Genomic DNA, 11,003 nt, shown 5'->3' on the forward strand with positions numbered 1-11,003 from the left:
GGAGCAAAAAACTTAGGCTCAACTGATACTAACCGATAATTGTTGAAGAGGAAAGGAGGGATGCCTATCGGGGCATCCCCAAGCTCGAGCTTTTGTGTCTCCTTAATTCTTCTCATATCACGGTTTTCCTAAATCTCAAAAGCTTCATCCACACAAAACTAAACAAGAACTCGTGAGATAAGTTAGTATAAACCAATGCAAAAACTTTATCATTCTCTGCTGTAGCAAATCACTAAAATTATTATTCAACATTGCATACTAAATGCCTCTGCATATTTAATACTCCAATCCTCAAATAGAATCATTAAACAAGCAAACATATGCAAACAATGCAAACATAACAGCAATCTGCCAAAACAGTACAGTCTGTAAACAATTCAAGAGTATCAATACTTCCCTAACTCCAAAAGTTATGAAAAAATACCACACTGTAAAAATTTATCAGAGCTCAATTTGCAAAAAGTTTTAACATTTTATCACATTCTTACTTTTCTAGGGAATTCTTGCAACAGCGGTAAACTTTCTGTTTTCAAACAACAACGTGTAGACTTGTAAAATATGCATGGCAAAGGCTATCATTGCCACTTTTATTGAAATGAAAGATGCAAAAAATTATTCTAAATAACAGCAAGCAAATCCTAACAAAATAAATTGATGCTCCAAGAAAAACACATATCATGTGATGAATGAAAACATAGCTCCAAGTGAGGTTACCGATAATGCTGGAGACGAAAGAGGGGATGCCTTCCGGGGAATCCCCAAGCTTAATTGCTTGGATCGTCCTTAAATATTACCTTGGGGTGCCTTGGGCATCCCCAAGCTTAGGGTCTTGTCACTCCTTATTCTCCTCATATCGACATCTCACCCAAAACTTGAAAACTTCAATCACACAAAACTTAACGGAACTTCGTGAGATAGGTTAGTATGATAAAGAGCAAACCATTTCACTTTTGGTACTGTCAAAGACAAGATTCGTAATTATTCTCACACAATGCCTACTGTAGCATATCATCTCCACAATTTATATTGAGCAATATAAGCCATGGAAATTAGAAAACAAGCAAACTATGCATTGAAAACAGAATCCGTCAAAAACAGAACAGTCTATAGTAATCAGTACTCCAACCATACTTATGATACTCCAAAAATTCTGAAAAAACAGGTAAACCTGGGTAATTCATCTATTAATATTCTTCAAGAAGAATTAGCATTTTATCACGCTTCTGTTAAAAATGAGAATTGCTTTCCTAAGCACAGAAGTTTCTGTTTTTCAGCAAGATCAAATCAACTATCACCATAAGCCATCCCAAAGGTCTTACTTGGCACTTTATTTAAACGAGAGCAATAAAACATGATTACTACAGTAACATAATCATGTGAACACACAAAAACAGTAGGTAAAAGTGTTGGGTTGTCTCCCAACAAGCACTTTTCTTTAATGCCTTTTAGCTAGGCATGATGATTTCAATGATGCTCGCATAAAAGATAAGAATTGAAACATAACAAGAGCATCATGAAGCATAAGTTCCTCTCTCATAATAATTTTTAGTAGCATCATGAATGGATTCGTCAATATAACCATCACATAAAGCGTTCTTTTCATGATCCAAAAGCATAGAAAATTTATTACTCTCCATATAAGCAATTTTATTCTCATTCACAATAGTGGGAGTATCATATTGAACTTGAATACTAAAGATTGTTCCCACATTATCAAAATTATAACAATAATTATCACTAATTTTTATAACATAAGTATCATCACAATAATCATCATAAGTAGGTGGCTGCAATCATCATAGAAAATTTGGTCATTCAAAGTAAGGGGACTAAAAAGATCATCTTCATTAAGCATAGCATCCCCGAGCTTGGGACAAACATTAATTGCAGCAAAGAAATTCTCAAACATGTCATTCTCATCAAACATAGCATCCCCAAGTTTGTGGTTTGCGTATCATAAGAATAATCATTCTCATCATTAATAGTATGAATACCACCAATGGTATAACAATTGCTATCATCATAATTTCCCAAGTTGGTGCCAAAAAGATTTCCAAGAATATAAGAAGTATCATTATCTTCCCAATCATAATTATCACAACAGGCAATAGGCATAACAAAATCATCATCAAGTGCATCATCTTCCACGATTATTTTTGATTCATTTTCATGAGGCACAACAATAATAGGAGCAACACTATTTGGGAGAGATACCTTTTTACCTCTATTATTTTTTCTTTTCTTCTTCTTCACCACATCATGTGTGGGTTTAATTAATCTTTTGAAGCTTCTTATTGACGATATTGGTTGGATAGGAAGCTCCTACTCGTTACCTGATTCATCATAATAAACACTAGGAGGGTATTGGGAAATATTTTCCCTTTCATTAGTACTCTCTTCATATTATATTTGGTTTCTTGACTTTAGATAGTTGGCAATATAATGATTTGTAATGCAATTTACCGCACAAAACATATAAATTTCCTCTAGATCAAAATCAAGAAATCTCTCGAGATTAAAATTTGGAATACCCTTAGTTATACGTTTCATTTCTTCATACCCGAAAAGAAGACTAAGCTCTTTATGATGCTCAAGGGTAATCAAGTTATCACATTTTTTGGACATGATTTGATCATGAAAGAGTTTGCATTGGATATTTAAATGACCACGTTCATTGCAAAGTTCACAAGCATGGCGAAAAAATTAAATCTTTCAGCACAATCATCTAGCCTCTCTTGCAACGTTTTCGTTTCTAAATATTTATGCTTCTTACAAAATCTATCTTCCCTTTTTGGTGTGCAAATGCACTCCCAATTCACTCCGCAAAAATTGACATGCTTATAAGAAACATTTTTCTCATGACTAGTGCAATAATCATTAGCATTTTGGATATTCAAAGAATTCATACTAACAACATTGCAATCATGCTGATCATTCAAATATTTTATGCCAAACATTTTATTGACTTCTTATTCTAACAATTGAGCACAATTTTACGACATCATTTTCAAGAAAGATATTATAAAGATTATCAATAATATGATGCAACCTCAATTCCATTTTTATGTAGTTTTATTTTATAAACCAAACTAGTGATAAAATAAGAAACTAAAAGATTCAATTGCAAGATCTAAAGATATACCTCCATGCACTCACCTCCCCGGCAACGGCGCCAGAAAAGAGCTTGATGTCTACTACGCAACTTTATTCTTGTAGACTCGTGTTGGGCCTCCAAGCGCAGAGTTTTGTAAGGCAGTAGCAATTCTCCCTCAAGTGGATGACCTAAGGTTTATCAATCCATGGGAGGCGTAGGATGAAGATGGTCTCTCTAAAGCAACCCTGCAATCAAATACAAGAAATCTCTTGTGTCCCCAACACACCCAATACAATGGCAATTTGTATAGGTGCACTAGTTCGGCGAAGAGATGGTGATAAAAGTGTAATATGGATGATACAAATATATTTTTTATAATCTGAATAAATAAAAACAGCAAGGTAGCAAATAGTAAATGGGCACAAAAATGGTATTGCAATACTTTAAATGAGGCCTAGGGTCCGTACTTTCGCTAGTGCAATCTCTCGACAATGCTAATATAATTGGATCACATAACCATCCCTCAACGTGCAACGAAGAATCACTCCAAGGTTCTTATCTAGCGGAGAACATAAGAAGAAATCATTTGTAGGGTACGAAACCACCTCGAAGCTATTCTTTCTGATCGATCTATCCAAGAGTTCGTACTAAAATAACTCCAAATAATTTCAGATTCATAATACTCAATCCAACACAAAGAACATCAAAGAGTGCCCCAAGATTTCGACCGGAGAAACAAAGACAAGAACATGCATCAACCCCTATGCATAAATTACCCCAATGTCACCTCGGGAATCCACGAGTTGAGTGCCAAAACATATATCAAGTAAATCAATACGCTACCCCATTGTCACCACGAGTATTCAATTGCAAGAAATATATCAAGTGTTCTCTAATCCATAAAAGTATTCAATCTGATAACAACGAAATCTCAAAGGGAAAAACTCAATTCATCAAAACAAGATAGAGAGGGGAAAACACTATATGTTCTGACTATAATAGCAAAGCCCGCGATACATCAAGATTGTGACATCTCAAGAACACGAGAGAGAGAGAGAGAGATTAAACACATAGCTACTAGTACAAACCCTCAATCCCGAGGGTGGACTACTCCATCCTCATCGTGGTGGCCGCCGAGATGATGAAGATCGCCACCGGTGATGATTTCCCCCTCTGGCAGAGTGCCGGAACAGCGTCTAGATTGGTTTTCGGTGGCTACAGAGCCTTGCGGTGGCGGAACTTCTGATCTAGGTTAACCCCGAGGGTTTTTGGAATATTTGTGAATTTATAGGGTAAAGAGGGGGTGCGGGAGGCCACCAAGATGGGCACAACCCACCTGGGCACGCCTGGGCCCCCAGGAGCGCCCCGGTGGGTTGTGCCCCCCTCGGGGCACCCCCCAGGTGCTTCTCTGGCCCATCCTGGGTGTTCTGGTCCATTAAAAATCTCCAAAAAGTTTCACGGTGTTTGGACTCCATTTGATATTGATTTCCTGCGATGTAAAAAACAAGCAAAAACAACAACTCGCACTGGGCACTGGGTCAATAGGTTAGTCCCAAAAAATGATATAAAGTTGTTATAAAATGATTATAAAACATCCAAGAATGATAATAAAACGGCATGAATACTACATAAATTATAGATACGTTGGGGACGTATCACTCTTCAAAACTAGGCCCTGCGGTATGTTTCGACGAACTTTTTTCTGTGCAATTTAGTCCCTCTTCGGTGCAACTGTCTAGCAGTCGATGTGCAAGTACCTGATAGTCATTGTGCAACTTTCCCCTACCCATGGACATGCAATATTCATTGTTGGTACATTCACTGTCTAACAGTGAGATGTGCAACTACGTCTGCTACTCCGGCCAACTTTCTAGTAGTCGATGTGCAACTTCCTCCTGTCCCCATGGATGTGTAGTTTTCACTATTTGCACCCTGCCAAAGTACTTTGCCAATGAGATGTGCAACTTCATTTGCCACCTCGGGCAACTTCTTAGCAGTGGATGTGCAGCTTTTCCCTATCTCGTGGATATGCATTTTCACTGCTGGTGTCCATGTCCCACCTACCCTCCATGTGATGTGCAACTTCCCTTGCTGCCTCCTGATAACCCACAAGTATAGGGGCTTGCAATAGTTTTCGAGGGTAGAGTATTCAACCCAAATTTATAGATTCGACACAAGGGGAGCCAAAGAATATTTGCAAGTATTAGCAGCTGAGTTGTCATTTCAACCACACATGGAGATTAATTATCTGCATCAAAGTGATCAGTAGCAAAGTAGTATGATAGTTTTGATAATAGTAGCAGCAGCAATAGTAACAGTAACAGTGATAGCGGTAATTTTGTAGCAAGTGCAACAATAATGATAGCAGTGGTAACTTAGCAAGAAAAATATAAGAGAGATTCGTAGGCATTGAATCGATGATTTGTTGGATGATATTCATCATGTGACAGTCATAACCTAGGGTGATACGGCACTAGCTCTAGTTCATAAATATAATGTAGGCATGTATTCCGTAAATAGTCATACATGCTTATGGAAAGAACTTGCATGACATTTTTTGTCCTACCCTCCCGTGGCAGCGGGGTCCAATTGGAAAGTAAGGGATATTAAGGCCTCCTTTTAATAGAGAAACACAACAAAGCATTAACACACGATGAATACATGAACTCCTCAAACTACGGTCATCACCGGGAGTGGTCCCGACTATTGTCACTCCAGGGTTGTCGGATCATAACACGTAGTAGGTGACTATAACTTGCAAGATCGGATCTAGAACATGGATATAATGGTGATAACATAAACGGTTCAGATCTAAAATCATGGCACCAGACCCAAAATGACAAGCATTAAGCATGGCAAAGTCATTGCAACATCAATCTCAGAACATAGTGGATACTAGGGATCAAGCCCTAACAAAACTAACTAGATTACATGATGAATTTCATCCAACTCCTCACCGACCAGCGAGCCTACAAAGCAATTACTCACTCCCGGTGGGGAGCATCATGGAATTGGCGATGTAGAAGGGTTGGTGATGACGAAGATCGAAGATCCCCCTCTCCGAAGCCCCAACGGACTCCAGATCCGGCCTCCTGATGAAGAATAGGACGTGACGGCGGCTCCATCTCATGGAACGCGATAATTCTTTCTCCCTCATTTTTTTCTGAAAAAATAAGATTTTATAGCGTAGGTTTCAGGGTCTGCAGGGCCACCAGGTGGGGACTACCCACCTGGGCACGCATGGAGGGGGGCGCGCCCTGGTGGGTTGTGCCCACCCAGGTGCCCCCCTCCAGTGATTCTTGGCTCCAGAAATTCTCTTTTGTTATATAAAAAATCCTCGCAAAGTTTCGTTCCATTCCGAGAACTTTTATTTCTGCACAAAAAAACAACACCATGGTAGTTCTGCTAAAAACAACATCAGTCCGGGTTAGTTTCATTCAAATCATGCAAATTAGAGTCCAAAAAAAGAGGAAAAGTATTAGAAAAAGTAGATACGTCGGAGACGTATCAACTCCCCCAAGCTTAAACCTTTGCTTGTCCTCAAGCAATTCAGTTGATAAAATGAAAGTGAGAAAGAAAAACTTTTACGAACTCTTTTGCTCTTGTTTGCATAAATAGGCTTAAACAGCACCCAGGTTTTTAGCCAATATTATAACTAACCATGCCGACAATAACTCTTAAAAATTATATTAACTCGTATCAATGACATAATTAGCTAGCGGGCAATAATAAGATATCTCAAACAGTAACACGTTATCAAAACAACCATGATATAATATGACAATAGTGGTATCTCGCTATCCCTTTCTAAGACTGCAAAACATAAATGCAAAGCACCTCCAAATTTCAAGCAGCGACTAAACATTGTAATTCATGGTAGAAAAGATCCACTCATGGTGCACCCAACATTAGCTACACACAATGCATCAACATGACATCAGTGCTCTCAGGTTCTGGCGCTTATTTTAGAAGGTGATGACACAACATAAAAGTAAATAGGTAGTCCCTTCGCAGAGGGAAGAAGTGATTTGCAGAGGTGCGAGAGCTCAAGTTTTTAAAACAAAGGTAAATGATATTTTGAGAAATGCACCCTTCTTGTTTACTTCGCAACCATCAATTATCTATATCTTCCATGATAAACACGCTAGTGGCGGTTCCCAAGCGATAAAGTAAAGGTTATGACTCCGTAGGAGTTTTTGTTTGATTATTTGAAAGACCAATTCTTTTTGCAGTTTGGGACTGGGCATCCCTATTACCGCCCTTTTCTCGTGCTATGGTGAGTGAATAAACACTCATCCTGAGAATAACCCGCTTAGCATGGAAGATACCGACTACCTCCTATCGCTCCATGAACGATCCAGGCACACGAAAAAGGATATTTATTTGAAGTTTTTAGAGATGGCACATGCAAATTTACTTATGAAGGCAGGGTAATACCGCATATAGGTAGGTATGGTGGACTCATCTGGAATAACTTGGGTTTAAGGTTTTGGATGTACAAGTAGAGTTCCCACTTAGTACAGGCGAAGGCTAGCAAATAGGTTGACAAGCGGCCAGCTAGAGAGCAACAACGGTCATGAACATGCATTATCCATAAGTAACATTGGATACTAGCATGAGTAGGATATGAACACCATGAACATAAATATCACAGAGGCTATGTTGGTTTTGATTCAACTACATGCATGAACATGTGCCAAGTCAAGCCACTCGAACATTCAGAGGAGGATACCATATCATCATACTTCATCACAATCATTTTAACGCAATGTTGACATCTAAGATAATTCATTATCAACTCCTAGCTACTTATGCATGTCCTAAGAAACCATAATCTCTAATTTTCATTGCAAACATGTTTGATCATAATGAGCTGAATCATGGATACTAGATTAAACATATTTACAAAAACAGAACAAGTCAAGTTCATACCCGTTCTCTCTTCCACGGCCAGTTCATCAAATATCATCATTATTGCCTTTCACTTGCACGACTGAACGATATGAAAATAATAATAGTGCAAGAGTGCCATGGACTAAGCTGGAATCTGCAAACATTTTATTTAATAGGAGAAGACAAGGTAAAATGGGATCTTTGTTAGATCAACAATAATGCATATGAGAACCACTCAACATTTCCATCGTGGCCTTCTCCTCAGTATGACTCAATAAAAGAAAAGAAATTCAGAGAAACACACTGAACTATTTTTGGAGTTTTTGGTTTTCTTGAACAAGCGAATAAAATGGAAAAGCAAAAACGAGAAAAACTATTTACATGGGAAAGCTCCCAACAAGCAAAAGAGGAACAAGGAAATCTTTTTGGGTTTTATTTTTAGTGCTACAGCTAAGTACTCTAGAAAGAAAAATCAAAAGAAGTAGGAAATATTTTTGGATTTTATCAAAAAATTTCAAACACACAAGAAGAAAGCGAGAAAATAAATTTAAATGGATGATACAATGAAAAAGTGTGAACACCAACAAATGAAATGTGTGAACATGAATGTAAAGTCGGTGGAAATACGTACTCCCCCAAGCTTAGGCTTTTGGCCTAACTTGGTAATCAATTAGTTGTCGAAGAAACCGTGGGCTCCCATGTCGAAATGTTGAGGAGCGGGCACCTGTGGATCCCACTGCCGAGGCTCAGCCTGTGCTGCAGCTAGGTTGTTCCGGTAGGCGGTGATGTCTGTAGGCATAATCCTGTATCCACCCCTGGCAATAGGATCAAACAAAGCAGGTGCAAGCAGTGGAATAATATCATGAGTTTTCACATTGAAAACCAGGTTATAAGGAATAGGAATGTTAGGGTAATCGCTTGCAATAAACTGGTGTTGTTCCATGGCTGTTCGATCTAGGTGAGCCTTGGGCAAGGGATAATCATGTTGGCGTATCTGAATGTTAAAGCGATTAGCCAAGCGAGTAGCGTAAATACCACCATGTATATTGCCCTTGGATTTATTAATATGGAGGCAGCGTGCCATAATAGCCCCCAAGCTATAAGTGGTGTCGCCTTGGAGTGCACGGCGTAAAACAGCAAGGTCTGGGGCACTAAGTGCACCCACCTTCTCTCTAGCAAGCAAGCAGTTTGCAATGAAAAGAGCAAAATAATGAACGGCAGCAAAATGCAAGCTAGTAGCGGTGACACTCAACACCCCTCTCTCATCCTCTACAGATAGAGTACAATAAAATCCTTCAAAGTCTGCAGGCCTAGACTCTGCTAAACTCCCATAGGAAGGGATCAAGCATATATCACAAAATTCAGTAAACGGTATCTGATGGGGTTTAGCGTATAAATTAAACTGCACTTCAGGGGGATTATTCCTAGGAAGGAAAGTAAAACTTTGCACAAAGGAGTTTGTGAGGAGATGATAATGTTCATATTCAGCTGCGATGAAGTCGGTGAGGCCGGCATTAGCAGCATATTATGCAAAATCCCGAAGGATTCCGGCCCCTTCCATGAACGGGGTATCCAGCCATTCGCACAGCCGTAGCTCCGCCATTCTCTGGGTATGGATATCACTGTCAAATGACTCCCCAATCACTCACTTGGAGTTCTTCTTGGAAGCGAACTTCCTAAAGATACTCATGTTTTTTCAATGAACAAAAATTCTGAGAATTCAACATGCAAGCTCATCTACAGCAGCACCAATATTAGCTAATTATTCAAAATATAAACCACTAAAGCAAAAACTAATTGGACAAATGGAGGAGTCACATACCAAGCAACAATTCCCCGAAACAGTTTCGGAAATGGAGCTTTGAGCAAAGAGAACGAAATCCGCGGGTTTGAGAGCAAGAACACGAGAGAGGGAGAGAGAGCAATGGTGATTTTTTCTGGAGGTAGGTGGTGATGTGGGATGAAGAGGTAAGTAAGGGGGGCCACATGGGGACCACAACCCACCAGGGCGCACCTGGGGGTCCTGGCACGCCCAGGTGGGTTGTGCCTACCTCGTGCACCTCCCTCTGATGTTATTTGCACCAAAAATTCTTAAATATTCATAAAAATCGCATTAAAATTTTAGAGCATTCTGAGAACTTCTATTTTTGGGTCATTTTTTATTGCACGGAAAATTCAAAAAACAGAAAAACATGGCAATTTTATTTTATTACACTAATAAAAACAGAAAATAAAAGGTAGGGATAGAAGGTAGTGCTCACTAAATTCATCAACTTCATACCTTTCAAAAATGATCCATTAATAAGGTTGATCAAGTCTTATTAACAACCAATTTCGATTAGCATGAAACCGAAGAATTTTCGTAAATCACTAAGTTACCTCAATGGGGATATGCATATCCCCAACAATAAGCATTTCATATTTCTTTTTAACGTTAGGTAGAGGTAGTTGAAAACTTCCAATAGTGATTGTTGGAGATTTTTCAATGACATTAATACCATTCACTTGGAATTGTTTCTTCGGAAAGTGCACCGTATGCTCATTACCATTTATATGAAAAGTCATCTTGCTTTTATTGCAATCAATAACAGCAACTGCAGTATTCAAGAAGGGTCTACCAAGGATAATCGACATTTTGTCGTCCTCGGGCATCTCAAGTATAACAAAGTGAGTCAAAATAGTAACATTAGCAAAAACAATGGGCACATCCTCACAAATACCGACAGGTATGGCAGTTGATTTGCCGGCCATTTGCAAAAATATTTTAGTAGGTGTGAGTTTATTCAAATCAAGTCTTTTATATAAAGAGAAAGGCATAACACTAACAGCAGCTCCCAAATCACATAAGGCAGTTTTCACATAGTTTCTTTTAATGGAGCAAGGTATATTTGGTATTACCAGATCTCCAAGTTTCTTAGGTACTCCATCTTTAAAAGTATAATTAGCAAGCATGGTGGAGATTTCAGCTTCTGGTATTTTTCTCTTATTGGTGATGATGTCTTTCATGTACTTTGCA

This window comes from Triticum urartu, chromosome 1A, assembly GCF_056163025.1.
Source record: "Triticum urartu cultivar PI428250 chromosome 1A, HENAU_Tu73, whole genome shotgun sequence".
NCBI lineage: Eukaryota > Viridiplantae > Streptophyta > Magnoliopsida > Poales > Poaceae > Triticum > Triticum urartu.